This window comes from Mobula birostris, chromosome 2, assembly GCF_030028105.1.
Source record: "Mobula birostris isolate sMobBir1 chromosome 2, sMobBir1.hap1, whole genome shotgun sequence".
NCBI lineage: Eukaryota > Metazoa > Chordata > Chondrichthyes > Myliobatiformes > Myliobatidae > Mobula > Mobula birostris.
Window position 1 is genome coordinate 200771523 of NC_092371.1, and position 22842 is coordinate 200794364.

Below are 22842 nucleotides of genomic sequence, written 5' to 3' on the forward strand. Positions count from 1 at the left end.
CTAGTGGCACAAATCTTAAAACTACTACCAATAACCCAGCTTCAGTTGTGACCTCTGTTGCTGTAAGTATGGAATCTGCACACTCGGCCTCTAATCTCAAGGGTTTCCTCGAGCTTCTCTGGTTTCCTCCCAAATGGACAATGTAAATTATTCTTAATATGTTAATCAGTGGTAGAATCCAGAAGCATTTCATGGAGTGTGGAGAGAATAAAAACAGGATAAAGTTAGGATTGTTGTCAATGGATATTTGATGGTTGGTTTATACTCAGTAGGCTGAAGGTACTGAGCCTATCCTCTCTGGTTCTCCAGCCTCTATGGAAACTATGGAAAAATATGAAGATTTAGCATGGTGATTTATATTCCTCTGTGACTACAATGTTTTGTAGATGCCTTAGTGCACATGAATTGCAGAGAATTTCAATTATGACCCAGTCTTACTGGAAAAAAGCTTAAAAACATTACTTTTGTAGTATGGGTTGGAAGAGTTTAAGCTTTAATTACTGCTTTGAAAACTTACAGGCCTAAAAATTCAATGTTATGAATATAGATTGCAATTGCTTCAATATATATTCTATATATATTCAATATATATTTCAAAATACATCTGTCTTTATTTCCTTTTTGTAAAATATTACTTCAAGATTGTACATTTTTCTTTTTTGCTTGCTAACTGAAAAAATATTAAAAAATCAGCTTTCATATGCTGAATGTCAGTGGCCTTGTTAAATTGATAATAGAGTGGCTTGGTTTAATATAATAACAGCTAATTGACACAGCTTTATGAAAAGCAAATCACATTTGATGAATTTGCTGGACAATTTGCTTGCATTCTTTGAGGATTTGACAGGTGATAGAGCAGAACCTGCAACTGCAAGTGTATATAGATTTCCAAAAGGTATTTGACAAGGTTTCATATTATAATGTAGTTGCATAAGGTAAGAGCTCAACATATTGGAAGAAGTGTGCAAAAATGATGGAAAACTGGCTGTCATATTAAAAAGTTGGAATAAATGGGTCTTTTTCAGGCTGGATGGATGGTGTACTCCATGGGTCAATTCTTGGCTTTCAAATGTTTACATTATTATATTCATGATCCGGAAGAATTCAATTCAATTCAAGATTAAATGTAATTTAACCACATATGATTATTCATGAATACAGCCAAACGAGACAGCGTTACTACGTGGTCAAGGTGCAAAGGCTCATAACCAACAGGCACACAGAGTAAGCACACACAAGATCACACTCACGCAGTAAGAGATCCACAGCTTGATACCTAGTCCTGGCACTTACAAGTCAACAAACTCATATACAATATCAGCAAAATACAACAATGCAGAATTTTCACATATAAAGTTTAGACTCCCAGCCCACCAATATCACGTGATTCTACAGTGGAATGTAGATAGACAGAGTGATTAGGTGAAAAACTGATAAATCCAGTTTAATGTGAGGAAGTGTGAGGTTATGAGGACAAAAAATAATCAAAAGATGACCTATTATGTTAATGACAAGGGACCATTAATGAGTAAAATTCAGAAGGATGTAGATGTTTAAGTGCATGAATCATAAAAAAGTATCAGGCACTCCAACATGTAGTTAAGAAGGTAAAAGCTGAGGTTTGTTACAGTTGTACAGAGTGTCAGATCATATCAGGAATTCTGCACACAGTTTTGGTCCTCTTACCTGCAAAAAGATACAGTAGAACTGGAGGATGATCAAAGGAGATTCACCAGGCTAATTCCTGGGATGAGAGGGTTGTGCTACCAAGAAAGACTTGACAGTTTGGGTCTGTATTCCTCAGAGTTTAGAAGTTTGAAAGGTAACTTAATTGGAACATGTAAGATCCTTTGGGTGGCGGGGTGGAGATGTAAAACACTCCTTCCCGCCACTAGCCTGCAGGTCACCCTTGGGCAAGGTGTAGCATCTGCTTAGCCCTCTGATCAGGGTCACATGAAGCCATGGGAACAGGTGGTGGATGGTTGGATAAGCAGCTGGTGTATATCACAAGTCCTAGGTATGCGACCACTGACACCAGGCAGACTATCTCGGAAGAGCATTGATAGTGTCTGGGGTCACTTGTCTGTAAAGACATTGCCCAGAAGAAGGCAATGGTAAACCACCTCTGTAGAGAAGTTTGCCAAGAACAATCATGGTTATTGACGATCATTGCCCGTATCATACGAAATGGCACATAATGACGACGATGATGATGTAGATCCTAAGCATGTTTGCCAAGGTAAATATGAAGTTTCAACCCAAAACAGATACTGCTCAACTGGCTGAGTTTTCCAGCAGCTTGTTTGTTGACAGGGCAGGTGTTGGGATGTTCTAACTCGAACAAGAATACATTGTTACAAAATAAGGAAACTCATTTAATACTGAGATGTATCAAAGTAAGATGGAGATAGATAAATATCAGAAAAAAGTTGAAGAATTGAGGAATATGAGGAACTCACAATGAAGAAGAATTAAGGCTAGTATTTATCAGTCTCAGACCAGAAGGAACAGTCTCAGAATACAGGATGTCTCTTTAGAAAAGGGATAAGGCAGAATTTCCTTAGCCAAAAGGCAAAGTCATTGTGTTTATTTAAAGTGGAGATTGATAGGTTCTTGATTAGTAGGGGTACCAAAGATTATAGAGTGAAAACAGGAGAAAGAGGTTGAGAAGAATAATAAATCAACCATGATAGCATGGTGGAGAAGACTCAATGGGCTGAATGGCTTAGTTCTGCTCCTGTCTTGTGGTCTTATAATTATATTAAATGCAAGGACAGGCTTGAGAGGCTTGATGGTGGCCTTTTTGGGCTCCTGTTTTCTTGTGTTCTTTTGATAACTGACAGCATTAAAAATCAGAAATGGAGAATTTTAGACAGTAGAATTTCATAGATCTTTGAGACCAGTTCTTTTTCAAGTTTAGTGGTGAGTAATATCACTTCAGACTAATGACAAAATTGGCATTCATGCCTTTTTCTCCCTTAATTATGCTAACTTAAAGACAGTGTAAACACAAGGGAATCAAGATTGCCATAGGTTTTAAGGAAATTAAAATTACACTATGATCATTATCTTCCAATTGTTTGCTTGAAGCTCACAATGGAGTAGCATGATAGTCCCAACAAAATCACTTTCTCTTGTTAAAATATGTCCATTGGATGGCCCCTATATCAGAAAGATATGTTCCCAAGAAATCTTTGGATTATGGAGTGACAGAATCATTGCAGGTTATAGAATCTTTGGGCACATTACACATATGGCATAAGAGCAAATCCAATTGGTCTTCTTTCACAAACAAGAGAAATTCTACAGTTGCTTTTCTTTGGCTCCTTCTATGTATACTTCCATTTATGTTCCTTTAATTAAATTTACAATTTCCTTTGAAAAATCATGATTAAATATGCCAACTTTTTCATATGTCTGCTCTCTTAATGTTTAACCTATTCAGTTTTTCAATTATATCCCTTATGATTGTGCATTTGAAGCATCTAATTCCTTTAAAAAGAGATACGCATTTAATACCCTGTTATTTAAGGTTTGCCTCCACTTGTAGATTTCTATTTTGTTATGTGATTAATTTCACCCCAAACTGACCACTTGCTTTTAGAAATTCACAGAATTCCTTTTTATGTTAGTTCTACTAGTCCCTAGTTTTCACTTTTTTATTGCATTTTCTTCTTACTTCTTTTCTGAGTTTATAGTCTGAATGATTATTACTACTACACATAAAAATTTATATTAATGCTCTTCTCTTTTAAGCCTATTTTCTGTCTTCTTAAAAAACTTTGGAGCTCTAATTTACATTGGTCCACATTTTCATTTTTTTAAGAAATGCAGCTAATCTATGCTTGAATCATTTCCTCTTAAAATACTAGTGGCCATTTTCCAATTATAATTTTTTCTGCTTAGTTTTAATTTGTTTTGACACTGGCTGGAAACAAAATTCTGCAGTCACTGGAAACCAGAAATAAAATTGGAAAATACCGATCAAAATCAGCAGGTTAGGCACCGAAACAGGTTGCAGAGGATTGTAAATTTAGTCAGCTCCATCTTGCGTACTAGCCTATAAAGTACCCAGGACATCTTCAAGGAGCAGTGTCTCAGAAAGGCAACGTTCTTTATTAAGAACCTCCAGCAACCAGGGCATGCCCTTTTCTCACTGGACCATCAAGTAGGAGATACAGAAGCCTGAAGGCACACACTCATTGATTCAGGAACAGCTTCTTCCCCTCTGCCATCTGATTCCTAAGTGGACATTGAACCCTTGGACACTACCTCACTTTTTTTAATATATAGTATTTCTGTTTTCTGCACAATTTTTAATCTATTTGATATATGTATACTGTAATTTATTTATTTATTTACTATTATTATTTTGTTTTTTCCCATTTATATTATGTATTGCATTGCAATGCTTCTGCTAAGTTAACAAGTCTCACGACACATGCTGGTGATAATAAACCTGATTCTGATTCTGATTTGTGGAGAGGGAAGAACATAGTTCAAATGGAAGGACATCAAACTGAAGTGTTCATTCATTATCTCTCTCTACTTATGCTATCTGATTGATCAGGGGATTTCCAGCATTTTCCGTTTTCACTACTCTGGCTACATTAATTTTCAAAGCATTTAAATTTCTCCTTCTCAAATTGAGTAATTCAGTAATTTTATTTCAGATTACCAGTTTCCCTTTCTGAATCAGAACTAAGTGATTGTTCTATAAAAATCTAACCACTAACATTTTTCAGAATCAGATTGCTCCTTCCTTGGGCTTAAAATCTTTGCTTGAGAACGTTCTCCCGAAGTTTTCAGAAATTTGGATCTGAGTCAATAGTTTATTTACCACACAATTGAAATAGAGATACTGTATTGTTTGAACAGCCGAGTACATAAAACATGAAAACATAGAACATAGAACACTACAGCACAGTATAGGCTCTTCAGACCATGAGGTTCTGCTGACCTTTAAACCTAAGATCAATCAAACCCTTCTCTCTTTCATAACCCACCATTTTTCTATCATCCGTGTATCTGTCTAAGAGTTTCTTAAATGCCCCGATGTATTTGCCTTAATCACCACCATTGGTTGGGTATTCCATGCAACCACCACTCTCTGTGTAAAGAACATAACTCTGATGTTTTAGCTATACTTTCTTCCAATCACCTTAAAGTTATACCCCCTTGTATTAGCCATTTTTACCCTGGGAAAAAAAATCTATGGCTATCTTCTCTATTATCACCTTGTACACCTTTATCAGGTCACTTTTCATCCTCCTTCACTTCAAAGAGAAAAGTCCTAGTTTGCTCAACCTATTCTCATAAGACGTGCCCTGTAGTCCAAGCAGTGTCCTGGTAAATCTGCTCTGCATCCTCTCCAAATCTTCCACACCCTTCCTATAATGAGACAACCAGAACTGAACACAATATTCCAAGTGCGATCTAACCAGGATTTTATAGAGCCCCAGCAATAATTTGCGACCCTTGAACTCAGTTTCCTGACTAATGAAGGCAGACACATCATTTCCTTCTTAACAATCCTATCGACGTACGTGACACCTTTTTGGGGTTCTCAGGATGTGGACTTCAAGATCTTGCTGTTCACCCACACTGCTAAGAATATTGTATTCTGCATTCAAATTCCAAAATCAATTACTTCACACTTTTCCAGGTTGAACTTCATTTGCCACAATTCAGCCCTGTTCTGCATCTTGTCCATGTCCTGTTGTAACTTATGACAACCTTCTACACTATCCATGACTCCAGCAATCTTTATGCCATCTACAAACTTACCAACCCATCCTTCCACTTCCTTATTCAAATCACTTATAAAAATCACCAAGAGCAGGAGTCTCAGAATGGCTCCCTGTGGAACACCACTGTCACTGACCTCCAGACAGAATGTTCTCCATCTATTACCAGCCTCTGCCTTATGTGGGCAAGCACATTCTGTATCCAAATTTCCCTCCATCATCTGAATGAGTATACCATAGGGAATGTTATCAAATATCTTACTAAAATCCATACACACCACATCCACTGCTCTACCTTCATCAGTCTGATTATTCACATCCTCAAAGAATTCAATCAGGTTGGTGAGGCATGATCAGACCTTCACAAAGCCATGCTAACTACCCCTAAAGACTATGCTTCTCCAAATACTTGTAAGTCCTGTCTCTAAGAATCCTTCCTCCCCAATAGTTTGCCCACCACTGATGGGTCTATAATCACGGGCCTATAATTCCCAGAGTTTTCCCTACTCTTTTTCTTGTACAAAGGAATAATATTTGCCACCCTCCAGTCATCTGGTGCTACTCCTGTGGCTAGTGAGGATGCAAGGATCATCTCCAAAGGCACAGCAATTTCTTCCTTTGCTTCCTGTGGTAACCTGGGTTATATCCTGTTTTGCCCTGGGACTTAACTATCCTAATGTTTCCTAAATTTCTAGTGCATTCTCTTCTTTTAACATTAACACTCCAGTATATCAGCCTGTTTTATATTTTCCTCACAAGTGTCAAGGTCTCATTCATTGAAGAATTCACTAAGGACTTCCCTTATGTACCTCCTCCAATTCCAGGCACAAGTTTGATAATGCATAGAAAACAGATAACTTAGGTGCATGTTAATTATTTACATGTTACTACAGTAGCATCCTAGAAGGAAAACTAATGATAGAAGTAGGACATTTTAAGCTGGTTTACAGAATCTAATCACCTCAAGAAATACAAGAAGACATTCAGTATCATAAAACAAAATTGAATTAAGTGTGAAACTAAAATTACCCAGTAAAAATTATTGATATGATCTCAACAATATTGGTACTTGCTATGAATTAGCACAATGCATATACAGCAACTATGCTATTTATTAGGGTCAGAGAACATGACCCCTATTTTTAATATTGCTAAGCATTTCTGTCTTTTTTTAAATAAAATTTAATAAAAATAAAATAAACCATAGGATACGCTCAATTCTACAGTACTTCTAAAACGACGATTTCTAGAATAGTATTTCTTTTAATGTGAAAATATGTTTGAAGATTAAAGCTTGAAATTGTTTATCCCAAGATTCTGGATCAAAAATCGGTTTTGTTGCATTTGTCACTGGGCTCTTTTCATCAAATATTATACATCTTAACATTGGATCAATAAATTTTCCAGCAATTGGAGATTGGTTTAATTTCTCAATAAGCACTCAGGGAGTGCTGAAAAGTCATTCTTTCAGCTAGGTCAAAATTGGCTAAAACAGTCTTATTATTGATGTAGGCTCATTTTAAGGGTTTATGATTTAAAACTGTACCTTCGGATAGTTTTGTTACTACGTCATTCATTTGAGGTACTTTTTTAAAGGATATGGAAATCTGGCCACTAGAATTCAGAAATTTTGTGTTTGTTCTCATTTCCACTTTGATTCCATCAGTAACCCAGATCGAAACAGCACAGTTAAAGCTTGTTATTTCACTGGCATCCCATAGACCAATTGGCTCAAATCCGACAAAAAAAAAACTTTGGAGATAGACCGTAAGATATAGGAAGAGAATTACACCACTTAGCCCATTGAGTCTGCCCCACCATTTCGTCATGGCTGATTCCAGATCCCACTCAACCCCATACACCTGCCTTCTCGCCATATACTTTGATGCCCACACCAATCAGGAAACTATCAATTTCTTCCTTAAATAGACCCACAGACTTGGCCTCCACTGCAGTCTGTGGTAGAACATTCCACCGATTCATGACTCTTTGGCAAAAAAAAATCCTCCTTACCTCCGTTTAAAAAGGTCGTCCCTCAATTTTGAGGCTGTGCCTTCTAGTTCCGGGTACCCTCACCATAGGAAACATCCTTTCCACATGCACCCTCTCTAGTCAAGTTATGGTGGAAATTCAGTGACTGTACCTCCAAAATCTTTATAGAAGGTTATTTCTGATAAGATAATTATCATAATTTGAAATAATTTACTCTGAATAGGATTATTAATGTAATTTAGGCAAAAAAACTTTTCATCCTTTTATACTTACTGACTTGTCAATAGAGACTGATGATTGATTGAGGACTGGTTCTAATCCTATTCAAAACATAAATGAAAATATGCTTATTATAATTAAAAAGTCCTACGTATGTTTACAGATGTTCTTTCAACTCAAGGTGCCAGCGGTGCTTAATTTTCCAAAGCTCTGCCATGTTCAGTCCTTTCTAAATATTTCTGTTGAGTCAATAAACTGAAATAGTTTAGTTGAGGTGAAAGCAAGTCTTGCGCTACATTTTAATATCTTGAGCCATTTGCCCATATTTCCATGCGAGAATATATATTTTACTTCTAGGTTTCAGAATGAACTGCAATGTTGTTATTGATTGACTTCCTGCAGTGGATGTTATTGCCTGCTTCTGCAGCAGTATAAATTAAATTAGAACTTGAATCTTACTTTAAAAATGTATTGCCTGAGATAAACTTTCTACATTTGGTCAGATAAATGTTGAGATTCACTCTTCAAGCATTATTGAAATGACCAAGCAATGTTATAATCAGAAGGTCCTTATTTGATGTATTCATGCACTGCCATGTTCCTATTGATGAATGATCTATTTCTGGACCATTATGAAATTCAGCCTTGTCTTTGAAATGGGCTCCACATTTTTAGCTTTGGAAGTCACCTTGTTAATGCCCCTTTTCTGAGTACTGGTCACCTCCAGTGCTTGTCTCGATGTCAAATGTACATCTGGTGTACAGACACAGATGCTTTCTGCAACTATATATATTGGATGACGTGCCTCATTTCTCTAGAGGGATTATGTTCACTCAATCACTGGTGCTGTTGTTCTCTTCTTCTCCTATCATTATCTTTTTGAAGTGACCTGCTGACTTGAACAAAATACTGAATCATAGCCTCTTAAAGTTCAGAATTTTACAAGGTAAAAAGACTCAATACTGTGTACCTATGTACCTAAACCGGCTATCCTCCTCTTCTGAATGTAACTTTTTTGGTTTACTTTATTTCCCGTCATGTGAAGAATTGAACACAGGTTACGATATAGAATTACCAATGCTTAAATACAGCATGCTACATTAAAAGGCATACAGCATGCATGTTCATAAGCAGCACAGTAGCATAGTTGGAACTCATAGCTGCCTCACAGTGCCCGAGGTCTGTGTTCAATTTTTACCTTGAATACTGTCTATGTGGAGTTTGTGTGCTCTCCTTGTGACCATTTGGGTTTTCTCTAGGTTCTCTGTTTTCTTTCCAATTCCAAAGACGTAGAAAATGGTCGTTATTTGGCCAGTCTAAATTGCCCTCATGTGTGGGTGATGGGAGAATCTGGGGGGAGGGGGAAATTGCTGAGAATGTGGGGAGAATAAATCATGGTATTAACATAGGGTTAGTGTAAATGGGCAGCGCAGACTTTGTGGGCAGAAGGGCTTGTTTCTGTGATATATCTCTTGAGAGTTTCTCATGACTCTCAAATTTAACTGCAATCATTTTGTTTCATCTGAAGCAATTATATTTTTAAGTATTTTTGTGTGATCGGCAAACTCATGGGTTGTGTTTCTAATAACTCCATCAGCATCATTAGTAACAATGATGAAAGATAATCCCTAAGTCTCTGCTTTTGGAGGGCCTACTGGTAGAATGACTCTCTGTTATTCTGTTACAGACTTCCAGTGCAGCACTATATACTGTGTGCTCACTCTTTACATCCAACACAATCCTTTATGTTGCATTCCCACCTACATGTTTGGAAGCTTGAGTACACAATATCAACTTGTCTTCCTTCATCCACGAATTTCAGAACATTTTTAAGGGTCCACTTCTTTCCGTTCATTCAATGGAAGTCCCAATCTAAATGTCTGATGGCATGAATATTGATCTCTTGAACTTCCGGTAATGCCCCCCCCCCCCATCACCATTCTCACCTTATCGCCTTGCCTTCACTTTCTGGTGTTCCTCCCCCTTTACTTTCTTCCATGGCCTCTCGGTTCCTATTAGATTTCCCCTTCTCCAGCTCTGTATATCTTTCACCAATCCACTGCCCAGCTCTTTACTTCACCGCTCTCCCCTCACTTTCTACTCTGACTCCTCATCTTTTTTTTCCCAGTCCTGAGGAAGGGTCTCAGCCCGAAGAGTCAACTGTACTCATTTCCGTTGATGCTGACTGGCCTGCTGAGTTCCTTCAGCATTTTTGTGTGTGTTGCTTGGATTTCCAGCATCTGCATATTTTTGCTTGTTTTGTGATTGTTTTACCAACCTGAATGGGTTGTTTTCTCAGTTCGGATGCCTTGCCTCTTCAGTTATTTATCCAAATCCAGCAATTTGTCTTCTGCCATCTTGTCGCTAAATTGGAATAGGTTTAACAAGCATATTGATCAGCTGATTTATTTATTTCCTGAAAGACAATCTTGACTGTTCACTATTTTTACGATGGATATGCAGTTAACTAATTATGATAACTGGCTGAGTGACCTCTCTTAAAAACCATCCATCCTTCTTTAGTTAGTTTTCATGGAGGCAAATGATGTAGAAGCTTAATAATTAATTTGGGATTTTAAAATGTGTTCATGTTTTACCTTTGCTGATCTCTGCAGGAACTGGGTAACATCCTAAAAGTTTCTCTCATTCCACTGGAAGTTCAGGATTTGGCTTCTCCTTTTTGCTCCCTAGGCTGAATTTGAGTACTAATCACAGCCTCCCTCCTTCCCAAACCTGACTTCCCCTGCTTAATTATTCATTCTTCCATTTCTCTCTCACTTAAGACTAACCCAACAGGTTATCACACATAATAAAAACTGGGAATGCTGAAAACACTCAGCAGGTCAAACAGCATTTGTGGAAAGAGAACAGTGGGAGAGAGAGAGAAAAGTTAGTTTTAGGTAGCAGAGGAAGTTGGGTAAGTGTGTGTAGAACAAAGGGAATATTTGGGCCAAATAAACTTTTCCTCTCAGTATAGATGCTGCCTGTCCTGATAAATGTTTTCAGGATTTTTAGCATCTTGAGTTTTTGATTTTCAGTTTCCAAACATATTACCATTAGCCAATCTGCAATTCTCAATTGTCCAGACTAACTTTGAAGAAATAAAACCATAGGTCTATTAGAGGTATATATTTTCCATGGACTGACTTTTGTGATCAGTGATAAATAATGACACATGCAAATGAACTGGATGGAAGGAAGCCACTTACATAATCTAACAAACACTTGCATGGATAGTGTCAAATTTCCAAATCTGGCTAGTGCCAAATTTCAGCTCTATTGCTATCTGGAGTCCAGCTACAGTGATAGCTTCAACCAAGCAGGCTATGGCCAACCACTTTGAAGATTTTTATAGACAGGAAATGAGAAGAAGAAAGGCACAATTTTTAAACAAAAATTTCAAAAAATTATAATTTAAAAGCAAACATTGCACCTACAGATGTGTTTAAAATATCATATACTTATTTTAAACAAATAAAATATAAAAATATGGAATTTTGAATTATCAGAAGAAATTAGATTCTAATAGTGTTTTTCAGGATAGATCAGTTTTTAAATCATTAATTAAGGATTAGTAAGCAACAAAATTCGGTGTATCTCAATCATTAAGCACTATGTATTCTGCATGTTTCAGTCCAAATAGTTTGTAAATAATTAATGTCTTGTTCAATTTAGTGTGTTCTACTGATTACATCAAAGAAAGATACAACATGAGAAGCATGGTATTGCTAACAGTAGCTCTGGGATCTCCATGTTTAATGGCACACTGTGTTGTCAGGCTTCCTTTATCTAAAAGGTGAACACAGATGGCAGCATCACTAATTCCAGGACATTATTTTTCTATGGCTCCTTTATGGAAGTTACTTGTGAGTGGGCAAACCCTCAGATTCCTTCTAACTCATTTGGCCAGTGCAATCATGTGAATAAGGTAGCAGGAAATGTAACATGAGTCAGAGGGAGAAGGGTGGCAATGAAGGATGTAAACCAGGACAATACGCCTGAAAGATGTGTAAAGCCAGACAAGAAAAGGCAGACAAAGAAATCAATGAGAAAGAGAGAGAGAGAGAGAGAGAGAGAGAGAGAGACAGGCAGTAGGATAATTACCAATTTTTAGTTTTACTTTTTTGTCTTAGAGGAATGCCGCAAGGGATCACCATCATATTAAAATAATACAGAGAAAACAGTCTGCATTAAACTTATCACCATGCGGAAATAAAACAGTATGCCTCAGAGACAGTAGAGTAAATAAAATTATGTAATGAAGAGGCCTAATACAATTATTTTGAAAACATATACCAGCTTGCTGGTCTCTGTGGGCTCCTTACAAACTTTATTGGATTATGCTAAAAACATTGATAATAAAACCTTTAATAGTCATTTAGCTGGCCCAGGCAGAATAGTAAAATTAGTAATTTTACAGGATTTTAAAGCGGATGTAAGGATTTTATTTTAATTGTTTTATGATAATGTTAAAGTCTTCACATCAGTGAAGATATGTTCCAAATTATTGATGTGCAAATTGAATAACTGGAAATAAAAATTAAGTAATATCAGAGAGCAGAGCTCTATAATTTTATGTTAGTATGACAAATTTCACTTGCGAATCTGCTGGGGTTGTCTGTTGTGCCCGGTACTTCCCATGTGGCCTCCTCTACATTGGTGAGACCCGTCATAAGTTGGAGGATTGCTTCATTGAGTCCCCCTGCTCCACCTATCAAAAGTGGAACTTCCTGGTGGCCTAACATTTTAATTCCGATTCCAATTCCATTCTGACATGACAGTCCATGGCCTCCTCTTGTGCCAAGATGGGGCTACCTCAGGGTGGAGGAGTACCTCAGGGTGGAGGAGTATATTCCATTTGGGTACCCTCCAACCCGATGGCATGAATATCAATTTCTCCTTCTGGTAAAAAATAACTTCTCACCGATCTCTCTTCTTCTAATCTCCACTCTGCCCTCTTACCTGTCCTCACCTGCCTATCACCTCCTTCTGCATCCTCCCCCTTCTCCTCTTTCTCCTATGGTCCACTCTCTTCTCCTATCAGATTCCGTCTTCTCCAGCCCTTGACCTTTCCCACCCACCTGGCTTCACCTATTACCTTCTAGCTAGCTTCCTTCCCTTCCCCACACCTTTTTTAAAAATTCTGATGTCTTCTCCCTTCCGTTTGAAGAAGGGTATCATCCTGAAGTATCGACTTTTTATTTATTTCCATAGATGCTGCCTGACCTGCTGAGTTCCTTCAGCATTTTGTGTGTGTAACTTCAGAGAGAATGATGAAGCTTTGTAGCTCATCTGCCCAGAGGAAATGTAAGTAGAACAGGATGAAAGTGGCCAGGAGACAGAAGTGATATTCAAAATTGGTGAAAGACATTTTACTTGAAATAATAACCCTGCTTCTCTTTTCACTGTTGCTAATTCACTGATGCTAATGTGTCTTTGCATTTACTTCTGTAATATCATTGGCTATTTACTTTGCCTGATGTTCGATTATTCTAACCATACATCCTATTATTTCAGAAAAGCAATTGAGGGATTCCTGGTGAAAACAGTTTCCAGGCTGATAGGCCCAGGCTACAAACCAGGTTGAGCAAACTAGGGCTTTTGTCTTTTGAGAGGAGTATGAGAAATATTAGCTGAGCCAAAAAGTCAGAGATTTCAGTGAGAACTTCATAATAGTATCCAAATAAATTTTGTTTAATTGTTATCCCTCAACATAACAGATCAAAATATTCAGATGACTCTAGACATAGTAATGCCATACCCACCTTGAAACTAAATTGTTACTTTACCACTCTTCATTAAATGATTGTGAAGATGCTTGATTTTGGTGCGTATTTCATGGAATTGTTTATATGAACTTCACCTCAGAAAGGATGGCTGACTCAAGTGAAAACATCTAAGCTGCTTTACTGAAGGCTGCACAATTTCAGGATGCTGAATTATAATCTTTCTGTTATGAATGTAAGACAAACTAATGCCACTATGATTTTGGTTACAGTATTTGAGGGAATAAACATCCTTTGCTTTTTTAGAATAATTTTCAATTCATCATAAAATGTTATGAATTATCATCATTCCAAAATTAAAACAGGTTATTGCATTCCTAAATCAGGTTAGTTATTTTATAGGAAATTCAAAATAATATTGTGACCATTGCAGTGAAACAGCTGAGTAACCATTTTGTCTATGAGTGAGAGGCACATAACTCACAATCTTGATATTGCCTTTATCATTGCCTACAAAAGGATTTCTTCAGTATTGCTAGCATATAATATAACTTTATGACAATGGCATGCCATCCTGCTCACAATGCCTAAATTTAAATTGCTGAAGGTTCTTTTCCTTACTTTGGTAAATTAACATTTTCTTGTAGTGTAAGTTTTGTCTGACTTACTAAGAGCCAATGAATTGCTTCATATGGAGTTACTTATCTCAGAACAACTGCTTTCTATTGGTAATGTAGATAGTGGCATATTCCTTTGTCAGCGGTTCTGTCAAAATGTAAAATTAATGTGGAGAATTAATCAGCAAGTCAGTACTAATAGATTTTTAAAAATCACAGCTGCATCAGCATGAACATTGGATGCTATGTGGGTTACCATTGTTGAAGTGCTGAAGTAATTCCAAGATTGGAAACAGAGCAGATAGCACTTAAAAAAAAAATCCATAAAATGAAACATATTATGTGTATCCTTTGTTCAGAGTGGAACAACTCATGAAATGGCTCAAACTAAGCCATGAGCAGCCTATAGACATGTGCTGGAATTCATGGATATCTGCACATCCATTTAGGCAGTTGTGTATCCCTACTAAGAATCAGATAAGGTTCTTTTGAACCTCTGTATGCCACATGCATTTTATACATCACTGAACACAATTTGTGATGTACATATGTGCATCAGTTGCAACTCCAATACTAACTATAAACATCTCTGAGTAACCACTAGAACCACAAAATCAGACTTTTGAGATTAGACTCCTCTAGACAGTCCTAGTTGATGAGTACTGATAAAAATTATTGTAGTCCTCTAATGAAACCTGTACATTTGGTTTGGATGAAGTGTGGGATCAGGCGCAGAAGAATTACAAAGACATGACTGTGCATGGTCGACCAATGGACATGTGTGTTGATTGAAAGAGTACAATGCGAATGAGGTCTATTAATGTGTCTTTGTTCATTAGAGACTGTTAGGGAGAGCTACATGCTTGAGCTTACCAAGAGATTCTTCCACCTTGTCTACTCTGCATAAGTACTTGTGCTGAATAAGAATACCTTTTACATTTATAGCTCCAGTTTCGATATGGCTCATTCAAAGTCACAATGGAGGCCAGGACTGGAATTCATCTGAGAATGAGCAACTGAACAGCTATAATAATTGTCTCTTCAATATTTTTGCCTCTGGCTTTTTAAGACCTAATGCACAAAAAATATTTGTAGGAAAAAAATATCACGCTGTGACACAGGCATCGCATTATTTTATTCATTACTTATTGAATATTTATTGCAAATGTGATATGATGGTAGACCCTGTTACATATTGGGCTGCTGTGTTCTTTTTATCAGAAAGATGAGAGGAGAAACTGAGGTCAAGACATCATCTTGGTGTGCTTTGAATCTTATTGGAGCCCATCCTCTATTTGCATATTTCGGCTAGACTCAACTCATAACCCTGTGGACCTGATACAGGGGTGGTGTTATCATTAGGGACAAGAGCCTGTTCCTGTACTGCAGCAAGCAAGACATTAACTGAAGCTGAGTCAGGGTGAGGCTGCAAGCAAAAATAAACTGAAATGCAGAATGTGATGTCAAACCTCGAAGGAATACACTGAAGTACAATTTAATTAAGAAGACTGAGACTTATCAAGTCAACTTACCCAGCCATTTTCCTTGGTCTTGAGCCTTCAGTCATGTGCTTTTTGAGTTGTGGCATTGTTGGGGCTTTTAGTAGCTTTGTTTGTGGGCGGTTTTGAATTTGTTAATTGCTTACATTTAAAAGCATTTTTATCATGGAGGTGCCAATGGTTGGTCTGAATATCCAATGATTTGCTTTGAATTCCAAATATATGTTCAGTGAGGGCCATAGCTTGCCTTGTGATTTATCTATTAGAATTAAATTTATGTTACACTGAAGTGACAATACAGGGAATGCACCAGCTGGACTTGCATTTTGTAGCTAACAAAACAAAGGAAGATTTACATTTCTGTAATGATATTCATTGTCTCACATCAGCTGATAAAATACTTGTGAAAACCAGTCACCTGAAACGCACACAAGATGCTGAAGGAACTCAGCAGGCCAGGCAGCATTTATGGGGGGAAATAAGCAAGTTTCTGACCGAGATCTGCCATCAGGACTGGAATGGAAGGGAGCAAAATCCAGAATTTTAAAAAAGGTGGAAGGAGGAGGAGAAATACAAGTTAGCAGTGACAGTTGAGTCCAGGTGAGGGGGAATGTTGGTGGGAGAGGAAGGGAGATGAAAGTGAATGATGGGAGGTGATAGATGGAAGAGGGAAAGGGCTGAATAAATCAGATAAGAGAGAACCATGGATTAAAAGTAGTGGGGAACCAGAGGGAATTAATGGGCAGGTCATGGGCCTGGGAGAGGGTAAGAGAAGGGAAGAGAGGACCATCAGAATGAGGAAAAGCAAAGGGGGGGGTGGAGGAAATGGAGGGGAGTGGCTACTGGAAGCTAAAGAAATCAATGTTCATGCCACCAGGTTGGAGACTACCCACATAGAGTACGTTTTGCTCCACCAACTTACATTTGGCCTCACTGTGGTAATAGAGTGGACCATGAACAGACATGTTGGGGTGAGAATGGAAAGTGGAATTGAAGTGTGTGGCCTTCAGGAGATCCTGGCTCTTGATACACACAAAGCAAAGTGACTTGCAAAACAGTCTCCCATTCTGTGTCGGGTTTCCTTTTGTCCATGCAATGAACTTACAGGATAAGTGCTTGATTGAGGATATGTATTAACATAAACAATAGGAACAACATTCCTGATCTGTCACAAATACTGGAACATCTTTAAAATCCAGGGTGAATTTATGTCCTGATGCTTCTAATAAAATTAAAGCTGACTGGGAAAGAGAATTTAAGATTATTATACTGATTGAAGAATGGGAAAAAATTCTTCAATTGGTTAATTCATCCTCTGTATGTGCTAAACCTGTGTTGATACAGTTTAAAGTAGTGCACAGGGCTCATATGTCCAAAGATAAACTATCTCGTTATTATTCTTATATTAACCCAATATGTGATAGATGTCATTCTGAGATAGCTTCTTTAACTCACTTGTTTTGGTCATGTCCTTTGCTGGGAAAATATTGGACAGATATTTTTGACATTATTTCAACGGTCTTGAATATAGACTTACAACCTCATCCAATTACTGCTATCTTTGGATTACCAATGATAGATTCAAATTATTTAACCTCTTCATCACGTAGGACGATTGCATTTCTTACTTTAATGGCTAGAAGATCCATTCTGTTGAATTGGAAAGAAATTAACCCTCCTACTGTATTTCATTGGTTTTCACAAACTATGGTGTGTTTGAATTTGGAAAAAATTAGAAGTGCGGTTTATGACCCTTCCATTAAATTTGGAAAATACTTGGAGGCCATTCATTCAGCATTTTCATTTGATGTAATTTGATCTTTTCCAAACTTGTTTTATCTCTCTGTACTGTTGGTTGAGAGGAATGGAGTTGTCGACACTAAGGTTTTCTTCTTTCCCATTTTTAAGTTGTTAGTATTGCCCAAGTCTTTTAGTTTAGTTGACTAATTCTGTTTAGTGTTTTTTTTTTGGGGGATGGGGTTTGTTTTTTCTTTTTTTTCATGATTTTTTTCAGTTTTTTTTGCTTTGTATTATTCATTGCTATTTTTACACGATTGGGAGCTTTGTTAATTTACACTATTTGGTCTTACAATTACTTATTTTAAGTGTAACAATACATCTCCTACTATTTGTATTATTGCTATGTTTTGTTTCTATGTTATGAAATTAATAAAAAAATTGAAAAAGAAAGAAAATCCAGGGTGGAGGAGAACAGGGCTGTGGTTTAACATCTCAATCTTCTTCAGTTATAGTGCCCTTTGACCTACACTGAAACAGTCATCCAGGCTCATGCGTTCAAGTTTCTGGACCTGAAAGTGAACCTAGAAACATCTGAATGAAAGGTCTACAGCCATTAACTGAACCACAGCTGATAGCCTTTCCCAATGATCCAATTGTCTGACCTTACTCTCCTCCTTCAAAGGGTTGTGTGATATCACAGGTTGAAAGTGTTGTAACGATCGAGGTGAACCCAAACGCAGGACACATGCACGAGGATTGAGTTAGGATGCAGACGCGGGCGTGAGCATTGAACGGCAAACAGGAGGAGTGCAGGAAAGCAGGAGGCAGGCAGAACTTATCTTGACATGGAGAGTAGAAAGGAAAGCAGCAGACAAAACTTCTCTTAGCACGGAGAGACGGAGTTACACAGGTAAACCTCGGAACTGGAGTAGAACTTAGAATACTTACCTTGACACAAAGAGACTTAGTTTCACAGATAAATCTTGGTGCTGAAGCAAAACTTTAAGTGGCCGGGAAACATTATTGCCACACCGGCAAAACCAACAACCTGGCAAGTAGTGGGTGCAAAGCCGGGGTTCTTATGCTTCTAGATGAAAACCAGGTGTGCCGCCATCAAAGGAAATTAGGAGAAAATGGTGAATTAACGGTCGGAACCATGGCACTATCAAAAGAAATTAGGAGAAAATGGTGAATTAACAGTCGAAATCATGGCACAATCAAAAGTAATTAGGAGAAAATGGGGAATTAACGGTTGGGACCATAATAGTTACCCCCCATCAAAGGGAGCCTCCAGGCGAACCACCAGGCTTTTCTGGATTGTTGCGATGGAAATTTCGGATGAGGGAAGGGTCTAAGATGAAGGAGTGGGGAATCCAGGTGTGCTCCTCAGGACTGTATCCCTCCCAATCGACCAGGTACTGGAGACCCCTGCCTCGGCAGTGTACATCCAGAATTCGCCGAACGGTGTAAGCTGGGTCATCGTCAATGACCTGGGCAGGTGGAGGTGATTCAGCAGGTGGCCACAAAGGGCTGACAGACAAGGGTTTCAGTTGGGAGATATGGGACGTGGGATGAATGTGCATAGATCTGGGCAGTTTGAGTTTGATCACCAAGGGGTTAATGATGCTATCAGGTTTGAATGGTCCAAGGTTACGAGGGGCGAGTTTCTTGGGTTCATTCTTGAGGGGGATGTCTTTTGAAGAGAGCCAAACCTTCTGACCAGGCCGGTAGTTAGGCGCAGGAATTTGATGGCGATCGGCAATCCTTCAGTTGCGGGCAGCTGAGCGGAGCAGGGCCGCGTATGCATCCTTCCAGACCTTGCAGCACCAGCGGAGATGGGCCTGAACTGAACTGAACTGAACAATGTTGTCTTCATGGGCAGGAAACAGAGGGGGTTGATAATCGAGGAAGCATTCAAAGGGAGACATTCCAGTGGCGGTGTTGACCGGGGAGTTGTGGGCGTACTCCACCCAAGTGAGATGGGTGCTCCAGGATGACAGGTTTTTGGCGGATATGCAGTGCAGTGCTGCTTCCAAATCCTGGTTTGCTCGCTCCGTTTAACTGTTAGTCTGTTGAGGGAAACCGGAAGACAGACTTACTGAGGCTCCAAGAGCTTGACAGAAGGATCTCCAGACTTGAGAGATGAATTGGGGGCCCCGGTCAGAGACAATGTCAGAGGGAATTCCATGAAGGCGGAAGATGTGATAGACAAGGAGGTCGGCTGTTTCATGGGCTGTAGGGAGTTTGGGAAGGGCTATGAAGTGCACGGCTTTGGAGAAACGGTCCACCACAGTGAGTACAGCAGTGTTACGATGTGAATGGGGGTAGCTCAGTAACAAAATCCAGAACAATGTGGGACCAAGGGCAGCTAGGGATAGGTAGGGGACAAAGCAACCCAGCAGGCGGTTGATGGGAGGCTTTTCCACGGGCACACACAGAATAGGCAGAGACGAAGGAGCGAGTGTCAGCATCCATGGTGGGCCACCAGAAATGTCACTTCAGAAGGGACAGAGTTTGATCGATTCCAGGATGGCAGGCAAAATGAGAAGTATGCCCCCACTGGAGACCTTGAGACTGAACAGAGTCAGGCACGAAGAGGCAACCGGGGGGTCAATTGCATGGGTCAGGTTGAGTCCATTGGGCCTCTTTGACTATGGATTCGATCTCCCAGGTGAGGGCAGCCACAACACAGAATGGTATCGGGGTTGGGAAGGCCCTCCTCAGAGAAGTATTGATGAGAGAGAGTACCAGGCTTCCCGTTCTTGGAACCAGGACGATAGGTGAGGATGAATTTGAAATGGCCAAAAAATAATGCCCAATGGGCTTGGCCTAAATTAAGGCGTTTAGCAGTTTGGATGAATGCCAGGTCCTTGTGGTCCATCCGGACGATGAATGGATGTTCTGCTCCCTCCAGCCAGAGCCTCCACTCCTCCAAGGCAAGTTTGACGGCCAGCAACACCCGGTTCCCAATGTCGTAGTTCCATTCGACGGGGGATAGACGGCGGGAGAAGAAGGCGCAGGGATGGAGCTTTTGGTCTGGGATGGAACATTGGAAGAGGACCGCTCCCACCCCAGAGTCAGAGGCGTCGACTACCACAATGAATTGGTGAGAGGGGTCTGGTTGGACCAGGATGGGAGCAGAAGTGAAACGCCTCTTCAGCTCCGAGAAGGCTGAGTCCGCTTCGGGATCCATTGGAAGGGGGTCGCAGGAGAGGTGAGCTGAGTAAGGAGCGCTGCCACCCGGCTGTAATCCCTGATGAAGTGACGGTAGAAGTTTGTGAACCCAGAAATCGTTGGAGTTGTTTGAGCGTCGTGGGTTTTGGCCACTCCGCTCAGATCTTTTCGGGATCCGCCCTCACTTGCCCGCTCTCGATGATGTACCCCAGAAAACTGACAAAACGGGTATGGAACTCGCACTTCTCTGCCTTAACGAACAGCTTGTTCTCCAAAAGCCTCTGAAGAACCCAACAGACATGGTGGGTGTGTTCTTGAAGACTACGGGAGAAGATTAGGATGTCGTCCAAATAAACAAAAATGAAACTGTTAATAAGGTCCCTAAGGACGTCATTTACCGGGGCTTGGAAGACGGCAGGGACATTGGTGAGACCGAATGGCATGACCAGATATTCAAAGTGACTGAGGGGGTGTTAAAAGCTGCTTTCCATTCATCTCCCTCCCTTATCCTGACCAGGTGATAGGCATTCCACAGGTCCAACTTAGAGAAAATTGTGGCTCCGTGAAGGGGCTCGAAAGCAGAGTTGATAAGGGGCAGGGGATACTTACTCTTTGTGGTGATGCTGTTCAGGCAATGGTAGTCAATGCAGGGGTGCAGTGAGCCATCTTTCTTCCCCACAAAGAAGAAACCTGCGCCTACAGGGGAAGATGAGGGTCGGATAATGCCAGCCGCGAGAGAGTTATTTAGGTAAGTCTCCATTGCTTCCCTTTCTGGTCGGGACAGGTCGTACAGCTTGTTCTCCAAAAGCCTCTGAAGCCTCAGGTGGGTAGAGAGGCTCTGGGGAGAAGGTCAATAGCACAATCGTAAGGGCGATGTGGAGGCAGGGAAAGAGCCCGTTGCTTGCTAAACACTTCTCCCAGATCGTGATACTCTACTGGAACCTTGGATAAGTCGGGGGGTTCAGAGGCGGACAAGGTCGTGGTGACATCCACTGGGGAAAGGGCTGATTGTGGACAAGTGGAATGGCAGAACGAACTCCAGCTGACTATCTTCCCGGTGGACCAGTCGATGCGGGGGTTATGACGGCTTAACCAGGGATAACCAAGAACTATTGGGGCTTGAGGAAAGGAAATTAAATTGAATTGTACCTGTTCTTGATGTTTTCCGGAGAGAAGGAGAGGCAGGGGTTCTGTGCAGTATGTGACTCTGGCCAGTAGTCTGGGCTTCCAGGGCGGTACTCAATGGCTCATGAGGAATTCTGGCTTGGAAGGCTAAATTTACATCCAAAATGTTTCTCTCGGTGCCGGAGTCCACTAGTGCTAACAGAGGCAGGGACAGTTGGTTGTAGCACAAAGTGGCTTGAAGCTGCATCTGTGGTCAGGGGACCAAAGGTAATGTTGTCTGGCTCACCAAGGTCCCCCTTTCTACTGATGAGCCTTCCCTTTTGGCCGAAGGGGACAGGTGGCATGGAAGTGGCCGGACTGGCTGCAATATAGACACTCACCCGCTCTCAATCCCTGGAGTTGTTCTGTGGGAGAAAGGCGGTTCCGTCCTAGCTGCATGGGTTGCTCTTCCGGGCGGTGGAAACGGCAGGGCTGGGAGCTACTCGGGGTGCAGGAGAAGGAGAGAGACTTGTTCTGGCAGGAGGCGGTAATGAGTGCCATGGAGTGGCCAAAGGTGGTGGACGACCAGTTCTTTCTCTGTGGTGTTCTCGGAGGCGATTGTCCAACCTGGTGGCTAGGGAGATCAAGGAATCCAGGCTGTCGGTGTCGTCTCTTGCTGCCAACTCGTCTTTCACCATGTTGCTGAGACTATTCCGAAATACCCCTTAGAGTGCCTCATCGTTCCACCCCGAGTCGGCCGCTAACATCCGGAACTCTACGGAATATTCGGCAACACTGCGTGAGCCCTGGCGGAGAGTGAGTAGACACTTGGCGTACCACGGATGGGGTGGTCAAACATCTTTCTCATTTCTGCGATAAAGGTGGAGAAAGAAGAGCAGATATCCGGTTGGTTGTCCCAAACAGCTGTGGCCCACGCTAATGCACTTCCCTGCAACAACCCCATGATATAAGCAATCTTTGACTTATTCGTGGAGTACGTGGACGACTGCTGTTCGAACACCAA